Consider the following 25,715-nt stretch of genomic DNA (forward strand, 5'->3'; position numbering starts at 1 on the left):
ATCTCTACCCCAAGCAGAAGTGATACTTCATGCTTCCTTGCTGGGCCCATCTGAATCCTCTCTGGGTCCAGCACAGGGGACAGTGCTGCTTGGCCCAGAGGAGATACTTGGTGTGTGACTTCCAGGAAGCACTCAACTTCCTTGGTCTCTGCTTCCTCATCTGTAAAATGGGCCTCGGATGGAGCCCCTTACTAGGGCTCCGTATTTGACAGTGGCAGTCCTGTGGCAACTGAAGAAGACACCAACCTCACAAAACAAATAAAAATACCTTCCATTCATGCAGCTTAGATGGAGCTAAAACTTGAACCCGGATAGCCTGCTGCTACTCCTCTACTATGTCCACATCCAGTATTTTCCATGAGGAGATGAGACTTGCTTTTACCCACACTTCATCTAATCCCTTCTAGTAAGAACACTACTCCTTGGCTGCTCCTATTGCAAGTGTCCTTGAGTTTGTGTTATTTCTGCGAGGATGGGAATGGGGGTGGGGGAGAGCCTCACTTTGATTTGCTATGTGTCACCGAGATGTCCCCACTCTCTCAACCACAAAGCGGCTCAAGAACCCCCGCGCCGCACATGCACATCTCTGGAGCAAAATGAGTGTCTGAGTCCCGTGTTAGGGTTACGATCATAATCACAGCAAATAACCGCTCTGCTATTTTGCTGTCTGTGCATCCCGGTGTGTCAGCCGTGAGCCATCAGCTTTCCCATTACCCCTTAATGCCATCCCGCCAGCGCACCGGGTTCAAAATGGCACCATGCGATGAGCGTTAAGGTTGTGTCTCTGCTGTTGTAGCAGATGTAACACTTGTCAAATAACACACGTGCCTTCTTAGCATCTCCCGCTGACTTCAGCCTGAAAGGACAGGTCAAGGGACGATCACTCGTTGCGGGGAGATATTTCGTCTGCTAAATGGTTTTCAGTGAAACAATCAAAGCTGCCGTGTACAGCCTTGAAGCGTGGGCAGAGATGAAGCAGAGAAAGTGCCAGGGCTTATATTCAATCTGGCTTGGGATACGGCTACTTGTAGGCAAAAAATGAGATCCAAAATGACCGTGAGGTTCCCGGGTTTGAAGTGGAAGTGGGTTGCGGGCTGGGCTGGTAGAGCCTGGCTGCATTGAGCTCAGCACCCAGTGACATCAGTCCTTTCAATGTGTCTCGTCCGGCACCTGCCCCAACTCCTATTTTCTCAGGTGTGGTGGATGTCATCTTCTAATTAAGAGGTAAGTTCCATGAAGGAGGAGAATTTTGGTCTTCCTGTTAACTCCTGTTCCCCCAGTGTCTAGTGCGGGACTTTGCATAGGGCAGGTGCTCACAAATTTTTGTTGAATGAAAGACTCAATTGGTTGACAGGTGCAAGTCTCCTTTGGGTGTTTACTGCTTTGGGAAGGAAAAGCCTCAAAAGAAGCATCGAAACCCTTGGCAATCACAGCACTGGTTTTATGTGTAGATTTCAGAACTTTAACCTCTGTCACCACTGATATGTGACAAGTTCACGTGCTTAAACAACATGACAATGACTGCCTACTAGGCGCACTGCCTACTAGCCTACTAACTGGGTCTCTGCAGCTCACACACACACGTATGAAATTTGGTCTGCATTACATTGAAAAAAATTAAATTAGTTGGCAATATTTATCATCGGGGAGATTTTTGCGATATGGATTTTGGGGTTTCCCTCAGTAATAGAAGGTACCTACATTCCAGTGACCTTCAATTTGTCCTATTTCTTACCTGGGTCACTTTACTTGCTCTCATAACCTACCTGCCCCTGAAGACTTTTAAGTTTACTTCATGAAGATGTGGAAAGACATAGGGTGTTGTATAAAGAGAGTTTTGTGAATTTTGAGTGAGAGATAGTCCAGAAAAAAATGTATCCATAAGGACCTTAATCATTTGTGAAGACACTAACATTTTGTTGAGGATTTTGGAAAACAGAGATATGACTTCAGGTGCAGATGACATTAAAATTTCAAATCAGTAAGAGCCAGTCTGATAACTTTAATAGAGATCTATGGCGTAAAAGTCAAGGGCACATCTTTCTTGGGGCACCTTGAGGTCACAGCCAATGTCACCTTCCACAGCAGTTCCTAGAGGCAAAGAAGCTAATTTTTTTCAGAAACAGATGCTGTCTGAAACATCGATATCAATGTATTTTTTAAAATATGTTTAATGCCACTTTTCTTATTTTTGGATGAGAACTTGATCTAGCCAGTTGTGGTTTTGCCTGCCATATGTTTTTTCCCACCCTCAGAACTGTGATCCCTGTCAGTGACCCTGTGGGGTTCAGTGTCAGGTTGCAGAGGTCAGACACAAGGTGATGCAGAAATTCAGCAAAAGTTTGTGATTGGAGTGGTGGAGAGTCTAGGCAGACCTTGGAGGGAGCCAGGAAGCTGGATCTTGAATTACCAGGATGACTCAGGAGGGCTCTAGCTGGGAGGAGTGACAGGAACACGAGAGAGGAGGTAGGCATTGGTTCTGTTTCTGGAAGGCATTTAGAGACAGTGCTCTACTGGTTAAGGGCCCAAACTCTGGACTCAGAGTGCATTCAGACTGCATTGCTTCTTACTGTGTTACCTTGACAAAGTTACTTAACTTTGCTGAGCATCCACTTCTCTGTGGGAAAGATGTTTCCTGCCCCATAGATAGTCCCTACCCCCATAAGATGTCACGAGAATTCAAAGAGTCTAAATGCATGCACTGCACTTAAAAGAGTGCCTGGTGCACCCCCAAGTGCTATATAAGTCCATCATGGCTGGACCATGGGTAGGCCTGGAGGGCACATTTGTCCCAGGATATAGCTGGAGAACAAAGTTTGGTGCATTTGGGATCCTTGGGTGGCTCAGCGGTTAAAAGCATCTGCCTTAAAAAAAAAAAAAAAAAAAAGCATCTGCCTTCAGCCCAGGGCGTGATCCTGGAGTCCCAGGATCGAGTCCCATGTCGGAGACTCCGTGCGTGGAGCCTGTTTCTCCCTCTGCCTGTGTCTCTGCCTCTCTCTCTTTCTCTGTCTGTCTCTCATGAATAAATAAATAAATAAATAAATAAATAAATAAATAAATAAATAAATCTTTAAAAAAAAAAAAAGTTTGGTGCATATGCCCAGGACTCAGAGCTAGTCCTTCTCATGTTGCATCTTCCTCCGAGCTTCAGAGACCACTTGGCACCGCTTTGCTGCAGGGAGGATCTGTCACTTTCTGGAGGACAAGGACCTAGTCTTGGGGTCTTTTGTGTAAATATATGCCACAGGCTACATACTTGGCACACACAACTTAGTCGCCAAATTTTGGCTAGTCAATTTGCTCCAAAGTTTCCAATCCTGTCCTATATCGATTAGATCATTTTTTTTCAAAGAATGCAGACATCCCAATTCTTGGGTAAAACTTTTCAATGTTAAAAACAAAAACAAAACAACTTTGTATGAGTCAACGGAAACACAGCTGCCAGCTGCATCTAGTTTGGAACTTCTAGGCTAGCTCCTTGCAGGGGATGCTGTCGGTACCCCCTGGGGCCTGATTTCTTCAGGTCCTTCGGGGATTCTCAGGACCTGAGGCCCTTTCCCTGGGGTCTTTCTCAGGCTGAGGCCCTCACTAGGCTCACACACAAGGACTTCAGTGCCAGGGAGCTGACTTGCTCGGAAGCACACCACATCAAGGCCTGACAGGAGGGGTGGTTAAACACCCCAGCTCCCTCACTCGTCTGATGGGATAAGTCTGAGACCCACCGCATTCTACACTGACTTCCAGTGTTCTCCAGCAGGCTCAAGTCCCAGTTCAACTGATTTAACATACCTCTTATTGGCTACCTTCCTTTTCTGTCTCGCTCTTCTATTCTACGGCTCAGTTTCCTGGGACCACTTCCCTGCAGTTTGCACTTGGATCCTTCTCACAGGTTCTACTTCCAGGGGAACTCAAACTAAAAGAATTCTCTTGGGCATCTGTCATTTGGGGAAACTGGGTCTTCCAGATTATCTAGTAGGTGGCACTGGCCAGGCCTCACAAAATGAAATGGCTTTGGAGCTGAGGGGTCTCTTTGAAGCCAAAATAAGCTTTCATAATCAGCCCAAGCTTTTAGGGAATTCTCTCACAATTTTGGAGAGTGTGGGTGGGGGAGGGAGACTCTTCCCTGCATTCATTTGCATTTAAATTTGAAGTTGAAATTAAGGCTTTTAGAAACTTTTAATTTCTATTTAATTATAAGAATTTCACTGCAGGGTATCTATCTGATTTAAAAGAATAATTAAAATTAAGTATAGCTACAGTGATTTGCAACAGCGTATGTCTGTCCTTCAGAACGTTAAGCAATAGCAAATTATTTGTGGCTAGAGGTGTTCTATATGTAAATTCCCACAAGAATAGAATTTGGTGATAGAGAAATTCAGATTATGAAAATCATACTGCAAGTTTGAACATCAGTGCCTAATAAATGCCTTAGTTGTTACCATTACTTCTCTTAATATCCTCAATTAAATGATTTAAAATAGAACAATAGATAAGCAAGATCAATTAATTTTATAAGATGATCAAAGGAATGTGGTTCAGCATTGTAAAAGCTGTAAACGTGATAATGGTTTTATCAGACAGGAAAAAATAACTCGAAGTGGCTCAAACCTTATTCGTTTTATGCTCAGAGGGGTTTTATTTGTGATTAATCAAATTGTCTTTTGTAATAAGGAGAGTTTTAGGATCTTGCCCATTAATTTTAGAAAAAATAATTCAGACATTAAAATAGATGTTATTCTCGGATGGTTGTATGTCAGCCATAATAAGTGATAACAAGCATCAGAATATCTTGATCCTGTAACCTGTTGGAGGGAGGCTGTGGGAGGGGCCCGGAATCTGCCAGTGGCAATAACATTGATCGTCCTGAGTTCTCAAAGAGGGGCCTTAACTCCGCGTCTGTGTCTGAGGTCTAGGCTGGAGGCCAAATGCAAGGTATAGAATCAGTGATTCTCTGCTCATATGAAGGATGTGCCAGCGGGAATTTTACAATGGCGGGGTGAAGGGAAGAATCATTTCTGAAAGACTACGTTTATCTGCAGTGTGTATTGGGGTCAAGAATGATTCAATTATTTATACTCCTCTGCCTTTCAAAAAAGAATTAGGTAGTTTCCCCCCTTCCCCCCAAAAAAGGTCAGAAACAGTAAAAGAATAGAAAAAGAACAATGTTGAGTAATAAGGGGGTAGTGATTATGGTGACTCTATCTAAGCTAAGGGAAAGCATACGCAATGAAAAATTCTGGTTGGAGCTTCCTGGCAATCCAAGCAAAAAGGGAAGCCTGATGAGTTATTACCTCCTACTACTTAAAATGAAGAAGAGATGACTTTTGATTTCTAAGAGGATGACTTTTTTTTTCAAAAGTAAGGAAGTGAACAAAACCATAGATGTTTCTTTAAAAAGGCAAGGTCATAGAAGAGGAAACAACAGAAATAGTTACTCTGTAAGTTACCCTGGTTCATTTGAACCAGAAGTCTTCCTTCTAACGGGAGCAGGTTAGTGAGTTGTGAGAAGGCATCCCTCCATCGTATGTTAAGTTCAAAGGCCAGAAATATCACCACAAATCCTTTTTCACAGACGATGTAAGTTGGTGTTGTAGCTAATGACCAGTAAGCATGAGCTTGGCAAGAATGGGTTGAATGGTCAAGGATTAGCTTCACAAATTTTAAGGAGCAGCTGAGTGATTTTGATGAGGTAGCATGACACATGGCGGCAGGCAGGGGATGGTGCTGTGACCAAGTGGTTTTCTGGCAGGTGGCTTCCTGTGTGAGCCATGGTTGGATTTACCCACCACTAAGAGGCTCAAGCTCAGTTGCTAAGTGGCTCACGGGCTGCTGCTTGCCCTGCATTAGCACAGCTATTTGGGGCTTAGTGGAAGTACCTTGGCATGCTTTCTGATTAACCGGGCCACAGTGCTCTCCTTCTCCTCCACTGAAGAGGCTAATCTCCTATGGCTCTCGGGTCTAATGGCAAAAAGGTATAGCACACTGCCATGGACAAACTCCCACTGGAAAATGAGCAGGGAAGAAAGCTCTTGGACTCACTCAGATGTTATTTGAGAATCCTGGAGGGTAGATATGCCCAGGAGATTTCCTGGCCAATGGTGATTCCTTCCACAAGTCCCATGGTGTTTCAAATATGGTTCCTGTAGGAACTTGTCATTTTCCACCTCACGCTCCATTAGTCCTGGGTATGACATAAAAAGTGTGGGTTTGGGAGACAGATTCAGGTCCAAATCCTACTCGCCACTTGCTTGGTAATGAGAACCTGGGCAGATGACCTAACTTTAATTGGGTCTGTTTCTTTATCTGAGAAAACAGATCTCTAGGAGTTAATAATTGTAAAGTATCAAGATCTGTCATCGTGCAGAGACAGTTGTCCAGTCACAGTGCCATTTATAAATATGTGACAGACCCTGTTTTAGATGCCGAGAATACAGAGGAGGAAAAAAAAGCAATCCCTTGAAGAATTTCAACTCTACTGGAAAACACCAGGACACAGCGATGTGTTCCATGACGGAAGCATATGTTGACAGTGCCAGGACAGGAGGGAGTCTAGCTTGGTGATTTGTACACCACAGGGTGGTGTTAACCCAACGTCTGGGGCTGACATCAGAAGAGCCAGGCTCCAGAGTTCAAGCCACTGAGGGTATGACCTTTAGCCAAAGGTACTCACCCATATTTTAGTTGCTTCATCTATAAGAGAAAGGCTGATCTGCAGGTCCTTTATGTTCCTTGCAGATCATTAGCCATATGGAGACTGGCCTCTGCGGCAGACAGCTAGAAAGGTATAGAGCTCAAGGTAAAATGCATGGTAAAATATTTACCCAGTCTCCATTCAGAGTTCAAGCTAGAATTCTTCTATGAGAGCCAACGCTTTTCCATTAGCTAATCCCTGGCCCCCCAAAAATACAAAAAGGAGAAAGAGAGTACAGAATGCATTCCTGTAAAGCACTTATTAACCTTGCATTATGAACATGTTTACAAGGTGACTGGGATGCCATGAATATGAAGGATCCATCCAGCCCAGTGACTGTGATTTAGTTCTAGGGAGGCGAGAAGTGGAGGCGCCCTGGGCTGCCTCAATGGCCAAGTGCACTGAGTCAGGGTCACTCAGCCAGCCTGGTGCATTTAAGCCAAAGCACTGAACTTCATCAACAATGTAATTCCATTTATGCTATTACATAATTAAATTGAGACTTGAGTTGTGCTTTTTAAAAGATTATGTGACCATATGTAGCTTGAACAAGAGCCAACTTTGAAGAAAAAAATAAAAGGAGGTCTTTTCACAATTTCTATTAGGTTAGGACTTTGTTATTTCTTATTTCCTTTTTTCCCCTCATAAATCTGAATTGAACTCAGTCAGTACTTAATAAATTGATATGATTACAGCTTTGAGCATTTTTATTTTAGACTGTGTTCTCAATATGTTTCAAAACAAAAATATAATCTTGTGGAACCCAGATCATGTGTCGAGCATGAAGTATCAGTGCTCCCACACCCTGAAAGAACACAGTGGACTAACATTTCAAATGGCTTTTTATCAAATCAGGTTTTAAACAGAAAGTTTTAGAGTCAATACTGAGTAATTTAATTAGCAAATGGTACACTTAATTCTTAAATGAAGTCAAGGAAAACAAAATGTTATGTCTAGCATAAAGCTACCATTTTTTTGTAGAAATTATGAACACTTGAGGGAATGCATCTTTGCACTCAGTAACATTAGGGAACTCAATTCAGATATATAAGTTGAACCAGCAGAGGATTTTAAATTTTATAGACCAACAACAACAGCAAAAATTCTAATAGCGTTTAATGAAATCCAGTGATTGTCCTAAAGTACAATCGTATTTGGAAAAATTAATAGAAAAAAAATAAGTACTTGAAGCCTAAGGAGAATGTGGCCAGTTTTTATTTATTTTTTTAATCAGTAGAAACTGTTCCTTGTAAAATCTAATAGTCTATGCATATGCAGGAGCTCTTATTAAGATGCATTAGAAAGCCCAAGTGCCATTAGATAATGAAACTGACCAGAGGTATTTCCTAGTGTTTCAATTAATACCCTTGTGGTTAAACTGTAATGACCAAACTCGACTGGAGTCAAATTCAGATGTGAATTGTACTTAAGGACCTCAGAGTCACATCTTAGTGGATTGGTTTTAAAACAAAAAAGCACTAAATTAAAATAATTGTTTGGTCTGAAAGTTGTTTTTTTTTTTCATTGATAAACAAAATACGTACTCTCTCAAACTCAAACATTATCACAGAGCACATCAGGGCATCAGCACCTTCCATCCTCATCTCATGACTGGCACATGATTGGTACTCAACGAAAATATGGACTATGCTGAAAATCAATAGGATGTCATCCAAAACACAGTGCTCTCTCCTCTGAGATCTTAAGGTCTGTAGGCTTGCTTAGACTTGAGTTCTTTATGCTGAAATCAATGTTGAAGGAAGGCACACAATAATACTTTTCATTTTGAGAAATTCTAAGTAACATACATATTTAGCTATTTGATCCTCACAACCTTGTCTCAATTTCATGCAGTGAGATGAAATAAATTCTTGAAGGTTGCACATTCCGTGGGTGGTGAACCAGTCAGCCCAGATCTGGGAACGATTCTCTCAGCCTCAACATTAGGGGTCTCACAAACTCTGGCCCAGGGGCCGAGGTCACATGTTTTTATAAAGAAAGATTTACTGGAACACGGCCCCCACACATTTGTTTGTGTGTTGCCTATGGTCATGTACCTGCTACAACAGGAGAAGTGAGCTGTTGTAATGGAGACCAGATAGCCACAAAGCCTAAATATTCTGTCTGATCCTTTAGGAAAAAGGTTGGAAACCGCTGTTCTACACCATTTACTTAGGAATAAAGAAGAATCCAAGTGACAGCTCAGATAAAGTTCATGTCCACAAAACCTCCCATTGAAATGAACCAGAAACCACCCTCAGAAATAACAGTGTCTGAACTGGGATTACATCAAACTAAAAAGCTTTTGAATAGTGAGAGAGCCCATCCACAAAGCAAAAAGGCAACCTAACGAATGGGAGAAGATATTTATCAACAATATATCCGATAAGGGGTTAATATCAAAATTATATAAAGAACTCCTACAACTTGATACCAAAAAAATAAATCTAATTGAAAAATGGGCAGAGGGGCAGCCCCGGTGGCGCAGCAGTTTAGTGCCACCTGCAGCCCAGGGTGTGATCCTGGAGACCCGGGATTGAGTCCCACATCAGGCTCCCTGCATGGAGCCTGCTTCTCCCTCTGCCTGTGTCTCTGCCTCTCTCTCTCTCTCTCTCTGTGTCTCTCATGAATAAATAAATAAAATCTTAAAAAAAAAAAAAAAAGAAAAATGGGCAGAGGATCAAAATAGACATTTTTCCAAAGAAGGTTACAGATGGCCACAGATACATGAAAAGATGCTCAACATCACTCATCATCGGGGAAATGCAACTCAAAACCATAATAAGAAATCACCTCAAATCTGTCAGCATGGCAAGTATCAAAAAGGCAAGAAATAACAAGCGTTGTGGAGGATATAGCAAAAAGGGGACCTCATCGGTTGGGCATGGTACTTTTTCTGTTCCTCAAAAAGTAAAAAAGAGAACTACCATACAATTCAGCAATTCCACTTCTGGGTATGTAGCTGAAGAAAACAAAAACACTAATTCTAAAAGATGCCTGTGCCTCTATGTTCATCGCAGCATTATTTATAATAGGCAAGATATGGAAACATCCTAAGTGTCTATCAACTGATGAATGGTCAAAAGGCAAGTGGTATTTACATGCAATGGAATATACCTTAGCCACAGTAAAGGATGAGATCTTGCCTTTCGCAACAACCTGGGTGGACCTAGAGGGTATTATGCTAAGTGAAATGAGTCAGAAAGAGAAAGACAAATACTGTATGATTTCGCTTATATGTGGAATCTAAAAAGAAAAACAAAACAAAACAAAAAACGAACAAACAAAATAGAAACAGACTCGTAAGTACAGAGGACAAAGTAGTGGTTGCCAGAGGTTAGGGACATGTGGCAATGGGCAAAATAAGTGAAAAGGATCAAGAGATACAAACTTCTAATAATAAAGTAAATAAGTCATAGGGATGACGGTGGCTATACCATTGGCCATACAGGATAGGGTGTGTGGGAATAATAATGTAATAACTTTTTATGGTGGCAGATGGTAACTGCACTTATGGTGGTCAGTATTTCATAATATAGATAAATATCTAATCACGGATGCAGTACACCTGAAACTAATATAATATTGTATGCCAACTATATAATAAAAAAAGAGAAATAGTGTCTGTCAACCAATTCCAGGCAGTGTGGGATGGTGGACAGAGCATAAGGCTTTGAGGCCAGGCCAGCTTTCATATTAACTCCATCACTTAATGGATGTATAGACTTGTGTCTTTTTTCTGAGTCCTGATTTTCCATCTGTAAAACTGGGCTATTTATACCTCCCCCACGCTGAGTTTGTTTTAGAGGATTAAATAAGATAAATTATGTTGAAGTCTTAATGTGATGCCTGGCACATAGTAGTAGATCAATAAGTAGTAATGAAAAACACAGGGATTTATCACTGTATATCTTTTTGTCTATATCTATCTACATTCACATATTTATTATCAAGTAGAGGAAGTCAGGGTCACTAACCCACTGTTGTTCCAGGGTGTTGGTGACAACTGGAAACGTCTGGAGGGGCTGTTGACCACATCAGAAAATTCTTCTTTCCAGTAGGTTCTGCAAAGGATTCATGGCTTCACCTTTGGATCTTCACCCAGGGGAAGGATCTTCTAGAAGACTATCTTCAGCCACGGCTGGGCAAAACAGAATCCATTCCACCCCCCACTAGATGGTGGCTACCTCATCTGAATACCATCCCCATATGCTTGTGATAAAGCTCCCCCTGAAATAATGCAATTTCTCAACAAAGTGTTCTCAGGGGCCACAGGGCACTTGAGAGGCTTGAATTCCTGCAATGTCTGGGCTTTAGGGGAAGATGATGCTGTGGAAGCTTGGGGTCCCTCTCCTTCGCTGCCTTCCTGGCCCAAGTACCACCACTGATCACCAAATGCACTTCAGTGGCCTCTCACCTGGACTTTGAGCTTCCACCTAAGCCCCCTCTGGTATGCAGACAGGGCAGCAGCCAGAGGGATACCTTAACAACATACGTCAGGTCTTGTCACTCCTCTGCTCAAAACCCTTCTAGAGCTCCCCATACCTCTCCAAAAGCCAGTTCCTCACAAGGGTTCTAAGGCCCAGCATCAACTGGGCTCCTCCCCACTGCTTCCACTTCATCTGTTACTCTGCCCTGCGCTCATTTTATTCTAGTCATAATGGACTTCTTGATGTCTCCTGAATGAGCCAGGACTCTCCTTCCTCAAATACTTTGTATTTACTGTTCCTTCTTTTCATAACACTGTTCCTCACTCCTGCATCTCCAACAGATCTTTACTTGTGTCACCTTCTCTCTTCTAGACACCCCCTCAGCCCTAAGCCACTACCATATATATATTCACACATACCGCCTGTCCCATTTCCTGCTTTATCTTTCTGCTAAGCATTCACCACCAGCAAACATATTATGTATTTTTACTTCATTACCTCATTTACACCCACCTCTCCCAACTAGGACGTAAGCCCCTCAAAGGCAAGGTATTTCTGACCATTTTATTTATGGCTGCACCTCTAGCCTTTAGAACTATGCCCAGCATGTAGTAAATGCTCAATAAATATTTGTTATGTAAATGAATGAAGATCAAATGAGAAGCCTAAGCATCGAGTGGGATAGTCCAGCCTTCATCCTTCTAAGGATGGCATTTCCTGAAAGACATGTAAAAATACCAAATATCACAACCAGAGAAATGGTGGGAAGTTTCCTTGGTTCCTGAGAAAACAGAAAGGTCACGTTTGTTCGACAAGTGTTGCTTCACATTCTAAAGAGACCTCTGTTTTTTATTCATGCTCAAATGGTGTCTTTTTGTCTCCTGGCATTGCACTGTCAGGTGAGGCATCCTTAGTGTGTAAGAAACTGTCATTTGTAATGGCCTCACGGGGGCCTGGACGTCAGCAACTGCTTGATAGTTCCAGTAAACAAATGTCTTTGTGCTGGCAAAAGCAATGTCATGGGACTTGTCTTTCCAGTAGCTGATGAAATGGCAATTGCCATTTCCAAGATGCATTTTCTTAGAAGAAAATCACAACAGAAATTGATTATCACTAGAGAGACCTGAAGTCCTTGCTTTGTGTCCATGTTGTACATGGAGATGATGGTGATGGTGAAAATAGCTTAGAGTTACTGAGTGTGATTGAACAACCTTTATGACACCATATGAATTTCAGGATCAACTGGTGACTTTCTAAGAGGACCTGCTGGACTTTTGCTTGGAATCGTATGAATTTACAGATTTTTTAAAAAAGATTTATTTATTTATTTTAGAGAGAGAGAGAGAGAGTGCACACACAGGCAAGGAGGGGCAGAGGTGAGGGAGAGGGAGAGAATCTCAAGCAGGCTCCCCACTGAGCATGGAGCTCTGATGTGGGGCTTGATCCTAGGACCCCGAGATCATGATCTGAGCCAAAATCGAGTCAGACACTCAACTGACTGAGCCACCCAGGCACCCTGAATTTACAGATTTACTCAAGGATTATGGCCATGTTTGTAATGTTGAGACATCCTTCCACAAATAGTTTGAATTTATTTTTATAGTACTTCATGATCTTCCATAAAGTTTTATCATGTTCATCATGAAAGCCTTGCACATTTTGGTATATATTTAATCCCAGGCACTTCATAATGCTTGCTGCTATTATAAATGAGATTTTTTTTTTCAACTACATTTTTGATAGTGTCTCACTAGCATGTAGGTACGTAACTGCTTCTGGTATGTTGATCTTGTACCTAGCAACCTTACCGCACTATCTTAGACTTTATAAATTCTTTTAGATTTTCTATGGAGACAATGATATTAATAATGCATAGGAATAATGCAATTTTTAAAATTTATGCTTTTAAAATTCTTTTACTGCTTTATTTTTCTTATTTTATTACACCTTATACAACCTCCAGAATAATGTTGAATAAAAATGATAATAGAAATCATTTTTGCCTTATTATTGACTTTAAATATAATGCTTCTCAAGTTTTACCACCATATAGAATATCTGCTATGAGTTTTTGATAGATGCTATTTATCACGGAAAACACATTCTCTTCAATTTCCAGTTTGCCATGACTTTTATCATGAATAAGAGTTGAGTTGAATTGGAATTTTCTTTCTGCACTTATTGTTATGATCAGTCTTTATACTGAAATATATTAATATGGTGAATTGCATTAATGCATTTTTCTAATCTTAAACTGCTCTAGAAGGGATTAATCCTACTTGCTTGTGAATTTTTTTCCTTGCTAGATTTTTCAAAAAGGATTTTCACATCTACATTCATAAGTAAGCCAGTAGTTTTACTTTTCTGTATTGTCCTTGTTTTTATGTCAAGATTAACTAGTTTCTTAGATGGAAAATTTTCTACCTTCTTTTGTTCTGTGGTAAAGATTGTATAAAGCAAAGGTTATCAATTCTTTGATGATTTGATAAAACTCACTTAGAAAGCCATCTGAGCCTAATGCTTGTGGAAAGTGGTTTTGTGACTCCTGATTATGTGGATTTAACATACTTCTTGGGTTTTCTATTTCTTCTTCAGTCAATTTTTATTTCCATCTCTTTCTGGAGCATTTCCATTCCCTCTGAGTTTTAAAATTTATTCACATAAAGCTGTTCATAGCATTCTCATGATTTTGAAAAGTCCTATGTATTTATGGTTATGTTCCCCTTCTTGTTAATATTGCTTATTGGGCCTTCTTCCTTGATTTTCTTAAGGAATCTTGCCAGAGTTTTATCTATTTGTTTGTTCAAAGAAGCAGCTTTTAATTTTGCTAGTCAAAGTATTTTACTTTCCATTTTATTGATTTTTGTTCTTTGTTATTTCTTTATCCCTACTATCTTAAACATGGTGTATTTTCCAAGTCTTGAGTTGGATCTCATTAATTCTTTTATAATCTGTGACTTCAGAGCTACAATTATTTTACTTAGTATACTTTTGTCTTTGTAGCATGAATTTTGATAACCAATCTATTATCTATTTGGTCCTAAATATTTCACTGTTTTTATTATAGCTTCTTTTGTGACCCATCTCTATGGGAGGTTTCGGTTGCAGTCATTCATGTTGTTTCATTCCTGAATACACACTAAGTTTAGCTCTTTCTTTATAACTTAGTTGTTTTATGGTTGTAGAATGTGGTCTGTAGAAAGTTTGTCAGTTTTACTCCTTATGCTTCTGGAATTCCATTTCCTCCTTCAAGATTCAGTTCCTTCCTTCACTACATCATCCGTTAGTAGCAAGGATCTTTGAGTAGTAAGTTTTATCAGTCTTTACTTGGAAACTTCCGTGATTTTTACTTTTGAGTAATTAACTATGTGTACTTTGAAAAGTATTCTCCTTTAGCAACATGAAGACATTTTTCCATTGTTTATTGTTTACTAGCCTTGATTGTTTTTAATAGGCCTATTGTCATTCTGATTCCAGTCTTGATTTGCTTTTAAGGATCTTTCCCTTGTCTTTGGTATTCTGCACTTGCATTACCATACACAGGAGTGTGGATTTCTTTAATTTGTTCTCCCCAATATATAATATGTTTCTTTTGAGGTCTCATGACAATTCAATTCTGAGAAACTCTTAGCCTTCATCTACAATTTTCGCATGATATTTCCTCCCATTCTTCCTATACTCATCTCCAGAACTCTTCTGAAATGTATTTGGATTTTCTGATTTCATCCTGTGTGTCCCCCAATCTCTCTTTCACCTGCTCCATCTTTTTATGCCTCCATTCTGCATGCTGAGTAAGTTTCTCAGATCTATCTTGTGGTTCCCTAATTCCTTCCTCTGCTATATTTAACTTGCTATTTAACCAGTCCTTTGAAATTTAAATGTCAACGAGTATATTTTTCACAAATATGAAATTAGTAATCAGAACCTTATTTATAATCTGAAATTTTAGAAGCTGCCTAAATATCCAACAGTCATAAACTAAAGGATGATAACCTGAATTAGAGTGCATCTATTTGATAGATAATTATGCAGCCATTAAAACTATAATAACAAAAAACAGGAAGCAAACAGTAAAAAAAAACTTATTAAAATAAAAAATATAAAATTATGTATATGCTATCCCATGAACATACGTGAAAGTAAATGTGAATACACAAAATAATAATAGTGCAGTTGTGGTAGTAGGGTGATGTCCTTCTGCATGACCTTTCTCCTCTTCCAACCATTCTATAATAATGTGGTGCTATATTTACTATTAAAAATAGTTCCTGGGCAGCCCCGGTGGCCCAGCGGTGTAGAGCAGTCTTCAGCCAGGGGGTGTGATCCTGGAGACCCCGGATGGAGTCCCACGTTGGGCTCCCTGCATGGGGAGCTCCCTGCTTCTCTCTCTACCTGTGTCTCTGCCTCTCTCTCTCTCATTGTGTCTGTCATGAATGAATAAATAAAATCTTTAAAAAAAAATAGTTCCTTAAAATTCCTTTATCTTAAAAAAAAAAAAAACCCACTTACATTTACCTTGCCAATGGAGCATCTGGGTACAGATTCTAAATACGAGGTCAGAATTACCCCTTGCTTATATACATCTCTACTGTGGAGTACTTCTTGCAAGCAGAAATGCATTTCTGGATACTAGCTGATATTCAACATCTTGTTAGTCATCTGAATCCATACATGCTATTTCTGTCCCAGAATTAAGTTCAGAAAATTGAAACCCATGTGCTTGTGTCATGACTAAGATGCCACTGGACTCATTTCTGACTTTTCTGTCAACCACAATTAAGAGTTTGGCTTTGAATATTGTCAACTGGGGACTGAAATATGCTTTTCCATTCTATAAATTTTGCTCTTTTTTTTTTTTAACCAGGTTATTAAGCTTGGGTCACTCTTAAATTAACTGAGGGCATTTTTTTTCTAGCTCTGACTTTTAAATAAAAGACAATTTTATATTTTTTAGTAAAGAACTAATGGCTGTGTATTCATTAATCATCATCATGTCTTGCATTAACAAAGTAGGGGTCCTCCTTACCTTGTCTGGGTCTAGAACTCGCTGTTTGGAGAAACTACACACAGGCGGCTCTAGGCATCTCTGCAATACAAACGTGTGCTTTGATTTGGTCAGTTTCCTTCCTCCCTTCTTCCTAAGACTTAAGGCCATGTTTTCTCTGCAAGACTCTGAGGTGCCCCTTCCCCGTTGTGTGTCCTGCACCGGCACTCTCTCACCTGAATAAACAACAGAACAGCGGGGACAATGAAAACTGATGAAGGGAAAACCTCTCCAAAAATCTCAAAATTTTGGATTCTCCACAGGCTGGCCTGGGTTCCTGTTTTCAAGGTGCTCTTCGAGTTTGTATAATCCTCTGGTCAGACCCCCAGTCCTCAGAGTGATCATCATAAACGCTCTTCTGTTTCCATTTACTCTGAGAGGTCAAAAGAGGCGGCTGGTTTATGAGTTTATTCTGCTGTGTATCACTATAGGCGGGTCAGCGGGCCAGCGGATGGATGGGCAGCGCTCACCTCCCCATTTATTACTCTTGTCAACTCGGAAGGGATTTCTTTTTTTTTTTTTTACCTTGTGAAAGGCCCATCAGCAATGAATCAGTGAAGTGAAGACGACAGTTGATTTGTGAATTTAGATTCTATAAAGTGACTCCGCTTTGGTGGGCTGTGTAGATAAAGCAACTGTCATGATAAGGTGGCAAGCGCAATTCCACAAAACCAAATTTATTGCACATTTGAGGAAATCATCCTATTTTAAAATGCCATAAATTCTAAATTGAATATTACTTATTCCTATGAATTTTGATTTATATTTTGAATATTTTTAATGGGATGCTAAATAGCCTAGGTTTGAAGTTATGAGTTTATGCATTTCTTCTCGCGGGCTATTGTGACTTGGCTCAGAATATATTGGCCATTCTTAGGATTTTATTTGTGTGGACGGCAGCGGGTGTGGGAGATGGATTCATGCACCTGCTGAAGGCGCCCCGTGGGGAAGGATATGGATGCTGGTTATAAAGAAAGGGGGGAGCTGGCTGCAACCTTCCTTCCTCTGAGCTGTCTCTCACAAGGCTGCCACAAAGCTCAGGGAGGGACTTTTTTGCACCAGCCTCGACAAGGTTGAGATGGAAGGAAGCAGGGAATCCTGACTCCCTGGGTGCATTTGACTCTCCCTCCATAGCCACCCTCAGAGTCCCCTGTATTTCTCGGTGCCACTTACTGCCATAGTAATTAACCATTTCAGCCACTACTTATTCACCACCTGTTTCCACCCAGGGTCCAGAGCTCCTGGCTCAGAGCTGTCGCTCCGCAGAGCCTGGCAAGCAGCAGGTCCTTCCTCCATAATGAAGACAAAAACCCCCATTCCCCAGAATGCTTTAGACCGTTGCCTTTGTTGGGTAATTCAGCTCTCTCTTTAACAGTTGAAGAGAAAACTCTTTTAATTTCAATCCTGGCTCTTAAAGCATTTAAGAAAAGGTACACCCAATTACCTTCCTCCAAGGAGAAAGATTGGGAAAGATTCTTCCAACCCGTAATTGAAAGCTGACAGCTTGGCAGTGTCTGCGCTGGGACAGTGGCCTCCAGCAGCTTTCACCCAACCAAGGCTAGAAGGGTGGCATTGGTTGGAAGCTCACGAAGGGTGGCGTGATGGCCTCCTCCCTCCTCTGCACAGTCCTCACCCAGCACCTGCCCCTGTGTAGAGGGGTTCAGGAACTATCAGAGGCCAAGGTCAGGATTTCCCCAGCTACACTGGAGCTGCTTTGTCACCGATCCTCCAGGGAAGTGGCTGGTCTTGAGTGAAGAGAAACTTCCGCCAGTTGGCAAGAGTCAGCAAAGCAGACTGAATATGCCCAGGAGTGCCTGGTTGAGCCATGGAGGTCTCCAACTCCTTTTGAAAGGCTTTTCATCACTACTGTGCTTTGAGCATTGGTGGAATTTGCATGGTATCTGCTAAAAAGGTTCTAAAGCCTCTGTATGAGCCAAAATCTTAGAACTTTCTGGACCTGGGCACTCTTAGGTCCCAAGGCCCCCAATAAATGTGCTGTCCTCTGCATTTTTCCTGTGGTTCTCTTCACATGGGGCCTAGTGAATAAGAGATACACACAAGTAGGCATTTTAGAAAGAGAGGAATTCTCTGGATACTCCCCATCTCTGACCACTACAACTACCTGGCTGTGGAGCTAAATTTGGGTGGCTTCAGGGCACTCATCACGTGATTCCATGTGTGGCTGCACTGGTGGTGAGCTGAGCTGGGACGAGCCGGGGAATCCTTCCATGTGGCTTCTCCAGGTGGTCTGGGCTTCTTCAAGACATGGTGGCTGCATTCCAGACATGAGTGTCCGGAGTGGGGAAGAGAGATAAACAAGAGACAGAGACCCACACAGAAAGAGACAGACACATCAAGAGACTGAGTCAGAGAGGGACAGAGACACAGAGAGAGATAGAGACATACACACAGATAGAGACATAGAGAGACAGAGATGCAGAGAGACAGGGAGGCACACAAAGAGACAGACAGGGAAATATGAAGAGAGAGGGAGAGAGACAGAGACATAGCCAGGCAGAAGCTGTAGGCTTTTTATGACCTAGCCCCAGAAGCCACAGAGAATCCCTTTGGTCATGTTGTTTTCATTAAAATCAAGTCACTAGGAGCACCTGAGTGGCTCAGTGGGTTAAGCATCTGCCTTCAGCTCAGGTCATGATCTCAGGGTCCTGGGATACAGCCCTGCGAAGTTCTGCTTTTCTGGCTCTCTCTCCCTCTGCTCCTCCCCACCACTTGTTCTCTCTTTCTCTCTCTCTCTCTCTCAAATAAATAAATAAAATCTTTTTAAAAAATTAAGTGACTGAATCTGACCCACATTCAAGGGGAGGGAACTAAGCCTCTATCTTTTCAAAGGAGAGAGTCAAAGAAAGTCCTATTTTAAAACCACCACATAAGGTCATTGTGCAGAGCAGCCTTGCCCCATCGGTGATGAGATCTGCTTCTGGATGATGCTCAAGACCTCACAAAACTCAGTTGGCACCTTTTGGAGACAAGTAAGGGTGATCGAGTCTGGCGAGCCACCTTCCCACGGGACAGGGACCCAGCATCACCTGTGTGCCATCTTCCTGGTTAGAGGGGCTTCGAGAGAAAAGAGTTCACAAGAGTTAGAGAGTTCACAAGCAATTCTGAGGCCTCCTGTAACATTCCAGATGGCATTTCTTTCTGAAACATTACCACAGGGGAGGAGTAGAAGTAGCTGTGCTTCTTCCTCACTTGCAATGATCTTGTCCCTTTTTCTTTGGTTGGTGGGTTCTACTCACCCTGTAAGGCCCACCTCCTTTTTTAATAGCCTATATCCCCAGATAGAGTTGATTTCCTTGCCCCCCCATCCACAACCTGTTTTTCTTATGTCCAACATGGCACCGAAGTATCTGTCCTTTTATCTTCTAGATGGTGGGTTCCCCGAGGGTGGGAATCTTGCCTTACCCCAGTCACAGATGCAGCACCTGGAATATGCTAGGTGTTCATGGTCCATAAATATGGGCTCAGTGGAGCTTAGAAAACTGAGCAATTGTTGTAGGCTAGCATTTTCCAACACAGGATGTGTGCAAGCTTAACTTCATGAGATCCTATAAAAGAAAGGATTTGTGTCAAATGAATTTGAAAAAAATCAACTTTTTCTCCTTTTTCCGTTGGAAACTCATGAAGCATATCAACACTCAAGTGGTGTTAAGTGTGGTTTCAGAGCTTAAAAGAATGTGAGCTCTGGGGTCAGCCTGGATTTGAATTCTGGCCACATCCTTGTGCAAGTCACTGAACACATGTGCCTCATTTCCCTTGACTATAAAATGGGAATGATATTATTATATTCCTTACCTTATAAAGATATTGTTGAGAAAATTAACTATTTGTGAACGACACATAGATGTGCTAATAATAATACAGCAACTATTGAGTAACACCATTATCATCAAAGTCTCTGAGAAGTTCTGCAACAAATGATCACAGTATTTCCCAAACTTATTTGACAGTAGTTATTTTTTTCACATCACACTCACACCCACATTTTGGGAAATACGACAGTAGATTTGATAATATTGGAAATTCATCTCTGCAAGTTATGTGATGTTTTACAGCTAGAAAAACTTAAAGCTAGCATATTTCTTGAAGGGGTGGGTGTTTAAGGGATAAAGCTAGAATTCCCCATCAACAAATGAGCAGCTGACACATTTTTCTCAATCTCTTTAACTGATGGCCTCTGTCTTTTTTAGGAATGTTAACCTAGCTGAAGTATTTCAGATGTGTTTGACTACATTTTTTTTTTTTCAATAGCCAGCAATATGAAAGAGGAAGCACAAGCACAGTTGGGTGGTGATCTTGCTGAGTGTAGCTGGAAGCCCCTTCCAGGAATGCTCAGCACTGGCCCCTGCCATCCTTGCACATGTGTTTGGGAAGAGATGCAGTGCTCCATGACTGTCTCACATGGGGAGCTGGGAGTCCTCTGTCCAGTAACCCTGTGCCTTATTTACTGCTTGCCAGGGTCTTGTGAGTTCTCCAGGTCCTCATGGGGGAACTGAGGGTATCAGGGGCTTCCTGAATTCCTGGGAAGGACTGGGCTCAAGGTGGCTCATCAAGGTGGATGTCTGAGTGCCAAGTTGAATCCAATGAAGTGGCTTTAACTGCCCACAGCCATCTCTCCTGTTTATGGTAATGCATCATCACCTTGATCCTCCTCCGGGGAAACCACTCCTTCCCACTCCCTCTGCATGAGAATGCTGAGATAAGGCTGATTCCAGCCCTGGCTGCAGAGGTGGGCACTTGATTCAAGTCTGGCAAACCAGAACATCCCAAATCCAGGCTTCAGGGTGGACATGTGACCTACATGGGGTCAATGATGACCCCCAGTGGAATTACCGGAAGAGATCCTGGCTGTCAGACCCCAGGGTACTGTGGGACAGGTGGCAAGCACTGCCTTTGTCCCGGAAAACCCAGACATTAAACTTGTTGAAATCTCCCTTGTGATAAAAAGTGGAAAAGGAGAAAATTTGCAATTACACACATTACAAGTCCCCTCAGGATTAATAATTAATACTATAATGATTGTACTTTATTGAGCAGTTACTTGTGCCAAGCTCCCGTGTTCCCTCTGCTATAACACACACCAGGTCTCATCTGACCATCTCTAAGGTCATCATGCATCTTTCAATTGATGGTTTCTTACAATTGCTTCCAGCCAAGTAGTGGTCATGACCTGGTTGTCACTGCTTTAACTGATATATCCCACTTCCATTTTTTTATGAATGCCAAGGATGATACGTGATAAAAATCTATGTCTAAACAAAACCTCCAAAAACTTCTTCAACAGAAATTCCAAATGATAAGAAAGGTTTGGGATATGGTTTAAATACCCACTGGTCTTCCTTTCTCCAAGACACATACACCGATGTTACATCTCAGACTGAGAGCATCTCAATTTCTATAAAATACAGGAGAATTTCCTTATTTGCATTCGGGTGGGAACTACTTAACATAACAAACCAATGCTTGGGGAAGTTGGCTAATGACTCAGATCCAACACCAAGCACCAAGTGCTGAACCAGTTTCTAGAAAGCACGTCAAATGGGACCAAATAAGATCAGTTCAAAACCCAAATCATAATCAGACTTTGCCCTGGGGACTAAGATTTCAAATTTGCTGACATAGAGAGCATCTTTCCTTTTTTTTTTCCTTTTTTTTTTTTAAAGAGATTTTATTTATTTATTCATGAGAGACAGAGAGAGAGGCAGAGAGAGAAGCAGGTTCCCTGCGGGAAGCCCCACGTGGGACTCGATCCCCGGACTCTGGAACCATGACCTGAGCTGAAGGCAGACGCTCAACCACTGAGCCACCCAGGCATCCCTCTTCTTCCTTTCTTGGAAAACAAATTCTTTTCTGTCCCCCCCCCCCCCAAACCAAACCTTCCCCCAGTGTTGCCATGTCAGCGCAGCAGCATTATGAAAAAGTTACTTGTAATCTACAGGATTAGACCACAGCTATGTTCCCGATCTGCTCTCTACCAGAAAATTGATACCAGGGACTTCCAGGGCTGAAAGAGCCCAGTGAGCTTGTTGAAAACAACCAAAGACCCAGCTGAAATGATGTGGCAGTGTTTAGAATATATTTTCCTCTGGGAAAACATCACTCAGCCTCTTTCAGCCAAATGTCCAAGTCATTAAGGACAGGTTTTCTGCACAGCGCCCCGTCCCCAAATTTTTATAAATCAGAACCATCCAATTTCAGAATTTGCTTGGTGGTGGGGAGGGGAGTTTCTGGAATAAATTGTACCAAGGAAAGAAGGGTCTTAGTGTAGACACAGCTTGCTGATGGAGTATAGGCAAATGGGGGCACGGGGAGGCCTGCCTTCAGAGGCTGCTTTGAAAACTGGCTTTCATGTGAATATCAGACACTTTATTGCCTTGACTCGGGTGACCTCATCTACCAGAATGAAGTCATCCATCCCGCCAGGGAAGACAAACCTTCGTTCCAGAGAATCAATCAGGCCCCTCAAGGGCCCTCCTTACCCCCTTATCTGCAGCCAGGAAGGGAGTGCACAGTTATAAACCTGACAGGCCCCAGAGAGCCCCCCGTTCTGCAAGTTCCACTAAATCAAAAAGGAACCCAAAGACTCACGAAGCGCCCGCTTGCTACTGGGTAAGCAGGGCTTGACACCATTTCTGACTTGGGGGATTGTTTCAAAATCTAGGTATTTCTTGAGAACAAAACCATGGCATTTTGGTGAACTTCGGGGGTTTCTCCTTCTTGTTATGAAAGTATTAACTCCTGCCAGATAGGAATGCCAGGCACATAATTGCTCGCCTAGCCTTTTCATCCCAGGCTATTGCACACCCCATAAACAGTCCAATTAGGAAACCAATTAAAATGAGAAAGAAGCTTCCTGAATCACCCAGCATTTGAGGCAGTGCTGCCTTTCCGTGGTCCAGCGAAAGGTTTTATGGCGCGTGCTGGAGAGACGAGCGGAGGAAGGGAAAGTGGGCTGCCCACAGGCTGAGCTGCATGGGGGTGGGGGTGCCCCCAAACGTTCTGCAGGCCTACTAGCTGGGGGTCAGAGGACGAGGAAGCTCTGCTCACTCGCTGGGAGCAAGCCAGAGAGTAAAATAAAAACTCAGAACTGCACGATGAAGCTTATTCTCTCATGGTTACAGGAGATCTGGTGAATAGGTCCATTTTCAGAAAGTAGATTCTTTCCCTAGGAAGTGGGCACCTGCCTTGCACTCCTGGAAGCCTCTCCCAGACGTTCATTCATTAGACCTTCCACAAGGCATCCTCCCGGAGGGTTGCAGAGTCCTCATGCTAGCCAGGAAGAAGCTGACCTTGGCCAAGGTCACAGACCTCTTCATTCAGCCGTTCAAGAGATGTGTATTGTTGGCTGACTCTGTGTGGCTGACACCGTAAGGGCCTGGGCATCTGAAGGTTAAAGAGGACAGAGTCCTGCCTCCACTGACCAGGCCACTCAGAGAAAACATCCTATCATTGCTCCCTGGCACCTCACACACCTTTCGTTTAAATCTCTGGCTTGGGGCACCTGGGCGCTCAGTGGTTGAGTGTCTCATCTGCCTTGGTTCAAGTTGTGATCCTGGGGTCCTGGGATGGAGTCCCACATCAGGCTCCCCATAGGGAGCCTGCTTCTCCTTCTGCCTGTGTCTCTGCCTCTGTGTGTCTCTCATGAATAAATAATGAAATCTTTTTAAAAAATAAATTAATTAAAAAATTAACCTTTGGCTTTAACTAATCCCAGGGCATGGCACAAAGCAGGTGCTCTAACAGGGGGATGGTGGAAGTGTCCAGACTCAGGCCTCTGCTCCTCCCACCTGACCATCAAGAGCCCTTGAGGCAATGGCAGTGCTGCTGATGCCTTTTCCTGCTGCACGTGTGCATATGCGTGTGTGCACATGTGTGCACCTGCAGGTGTGTGTGCATGCGGTTGCAGGAGATATAGTTAACAAACGGAGCATTCCTTGCTCTCCAGGGTATCAAGGTCTCCGTGAATTGTTGAGGCCACTCAGAACTCCACTGGTAAGGTTGGCTTTGTTCCTTGCTGCTGATAGAATTAAAAGGAGGTGGGGCGTGCAACGAGTCTCTGAAATGCAGACGGGCGGTATCCATTCTGTGATGGCACTAACCAGGTCCTCCCTTCTTTCTGAGAGACTTCCTACTGCCTTGGTTCTCCCTGCCTGGATTCTGAGCTCTTTATAGACCAAGCACAGGGCCTCTTTACTGCTACAGCTCTCACCACCCAGGCTCTGCCTCTGGTTTTATCACTGACAGGTGAGCATCCCTTTCTTGAATATCTGACTTTCTCCAACTGGAGTCGCTTTTGTGAACGTATAACATCTAGGCCCATTTCGATTCTAAACTAGGTGGTGGCTTCAGGACCAGCCTCTGAGTCTGTAACTTCAGCATCACTGTGTAAAAAAAATCTGAGTCTCGTTTTAGTTCCTGGGCAAGTTACTTGATCTCCTTTAGCTTTTGCCTCCTGATCTGTAAACCCCAAGTGATAACAGTATTTGAGTCTGGATTGTTGGAGGATTGAATGAGTTAATGCTTGGCTGTTTGCTCAGAATGTGGTCTGGCGCATGGCAGGTGCTATGCCATGTAAGCTGCTCAGGTTTCTGTGCCGTGGTGCTTGTCCAAGCTGTTGGCTTTCTCCTGGCAAGACTAGCCCTGGAGGGTGCAGGGCTGCTTATGCCTCTGTGGGGATGCTGATAGCAACACCAGCTGCAAGGGGCCTCAAGAGACTTCTAGTGCTCTCAGCATCCATGCGGGAACCCCCTGAAAGGTCGGTTTCCAGAGCTTGGGCATTTGGTATGTGGTAAGCGCCATACTTGGTGTTTTTACATGTCCTATCTCATTTAGTAAAATGAGCAGCCTTGGCTGAAATTTCCAGTGGCTGGAAGCCCACAACATGATAAGATCTCTAAGAGGTAGCACTGCAATATAGTTCGGCCTATGGACAAATCATGTTTGAATCCCAGCTCTACAGCTTGGATGAATTATGTGAACTCTCTCTGCCTTGTTTTCTCCATGCATATTACAGAGGATAACAATAGTGCCTACCATATAGGGTTTTATGCAGATTAAGTGAGGGGATATTGCTAAGGTTTCTTGAAGAGTGTTTGCCGTGCATAAGCCATATGTAGGAGTATCGTGAGAAACACCACTTCTACGATGACTCAGTGTCAGAAAGTTCTTTCTCCTACTCATCTCAAATCTATGTTCACCCTTCACTGGAGTCAAGCATGGGCTGTGTGTTGCAAAAGTCTTCAGTCTTGTGCCATTGATGTGGATTTCCTAGCCATGCTGCCCTGGGTAGTTACTTCTCTTATCTGAGCCTTATAATTCCCCATGTATTAAATGGGTGCAGTCACCCCACTGCCACTTCACTTCCAGAAGCTCATGCTGAACCCAGTGGTGACAGACCGTGTTTGGGATGGGCTCATGCAAACCAGTACACTAATTCATGCTAACTAGGACTTGTGCTGTGGGCAGCAACTCCCACATGTCACTTCGCTGGGATCAGGCTCACTGGCAAGAGGCCTGGAAACTTCAGAGTGAT

General features: G+C 42.6%; 2 long non-coding RNA genes across 28 annotated transcripts in view; one reads left to right on the forward strand and one right to left on the reverse strand.

Moving 5' to 3' along the window:
- LOC140633891 (uncharacterized) overlaps positions 1–13,076 on the forward strand; it is a 25,043-nt gene extending 11,967 nt beyond the window's left edge. Inside the window, exon 3 of one of the 2 annotated variants that reach the window (XR_012031482.1) lies at positions 10,750–13,076. This is a non-coding gene — a long non-coding RNA (uncharacterized lncRNA). The remainder of the gene's footprint in view (positions 1–10,749) is intronic. The other variant, XR_012031480.1, reaches the window with a different exon arrangement.
- Positions 8,140–25,715, reverse strand: part of LOC140633889 (uncharacterized) — a 41,713-nt gene continuing 24,137 nt past the window's right edge. For 17 of the 26 annotated variants that reach the window (XR_012031472.1, XR_012031476.1, XR_012031474.1 and 14 more), the window contains 3 exons: positions 18,288–19,731; positions 16,148–18,201; positions 8,140–11,838 (listed from right to left, as the gene is read on the reverse strand). This is a non-coding gene — a long non-coding RNA (uncharacterized lncRNA). Of the gene's footprint in view, positions 11,839–16,147; positions 18,202–18,284; positions 19,732–25,715 lie in introns of all 26 variants that reach the window. The other 9 variants (XR_012031473.1, XR_012031462.1, XR_012031469.1 and 6 more) reach the window with 9 other exon arrangements.

This window comes from Canis lupus, chromosome 5 (genome assembly GCF_048164855.1).
Source record: "Canis lupus baileyi chromosome 5, mCanLup2.hap1, whole genome shotgun sequence".
Classification (NCBI taxonomy): Eukaryota; Metazoa; Chordata; class Mammalia; order Carnivora; family Canidae; genus Canis; species Canis lupus.